This window comes from Seriola lalandi, unplaced genomic scaffold, assembly GCF_002814215.2.
Source record: "Seriola lalandi dorsalis isolate HSWRI2012SDOR001 ecotype SW California unplaced genomic scaffold, Sedor1 jcf7180002053868, whole genome shotgun sequence".
NCBI classification, from domain to species: domain Eukaryota; kingdom Metazoa; phylum Chordata; class Actinopteri; order Carangiformes; family Carangidae; genus Seriola; species Seriola lalandi.
The window spans coordinates 25,515-26,807 of NW_019524421.1; positions in this window are offsets into that span (position 1 = coordinate 25,515).

Genomic DNA, 1,293 nt, shown 5'->3' on the forward strand with positions numbered 1-1,293 from the left:
TTTTAAGTAAATATTGAGCATATTAAACCATCTGTCTCCTCCACAGCTGGTGACTCTGGTCCAGATGTGGGTGGTCCCTCTTTACTTCACCATCAAACTGTACTGGTGGAGGTTTCTGTCCATGTGGGGAATGTTCTCCGTCGTCACCAGCTACGTCATTTTCAGAGCCACTCGCAAGCCCCTGTCCTGCAGGACGCCGAGGTAGGAGGAGTGATTCTTGACACCACAAGCTTCCTGAAACGCCGCTGACGTTCTTCCCTTTGTTTGTGCTGCCGCCACATGTGTATTTGTCTTTTAATTTGAATATCTTCAAGATTTAAGCAGAAATTAAAAGCACCTTTTCTTAATAAACACTGGGTTCGTTATAGAGCTGAAATTGATCAACTGAAAAATAATCAACAATTTTCTCACATTTCTCACCAAACGATTTATCAAGAAAATAATTGGAAGGTTAAACAATGATAAAAAAGAATTGAGTTGCAGCCATAGTGCTTTCCAAACTTGAAATAGAACTGCAACAATTAGTTGATTGTTGCTTTTGTGAATTAGCCAGACGTTTCCATGTCTTAGCTTTATTGTACACTTATTATATATGGATTTTGAACTGTTGCTTGGACATTAGATTACTTTTTAGACCAAATAATCAACTGAGAAAATAATCTGCAGATTAATGGATAATGGAAATAACTGTTACTTGTGTCCCTAGTTCTTACATATTTGGAGCTGCAAGCAATTCAGAACTAGTTCTTGGTAAATTAGCTCCATCAATTACTGCAACTCCATTGGTATTTGTTTGTTACAGTATTATATGTATTGATTGTATTCTCACTGTACTGCTATTTAGGATGGTGTACAAGTGGTTCCTGTTGATCTACAAGCTGAGCTATGCAGTGGGCGTCCTGGGCTACTTGGCCATCATGTTCACCATGTTTGGCTTCAACGTCTTCTTCAGGTCAGCAGCTACTGACACGCATAATAAGACTAGAATATTTTTTAACTCTGTTTTAGGGGGAAGGGGTGTTAAAGTACTGGCACAAAACCAAAGACAAACAGATTTGTCTGTGACTGTTTGGTGCAGATTCACAACTGAAACCTGCAATAAAACGTGCTTTAAATTCAAGTATGTAGTCATTACACTTTGGTGTCAGCACTTTAACAGCTCTTTGGCTGGCTCAGCAGTTAAACAGTAGATCTCTCTTCAGTTGCTGGATATGTATGGTCAAGCAGAGTCTTTACAGATACTCAGTGGAAGTCACTTGTGTCAATTAAATGTTTCAATTAAGCGCAATTTAT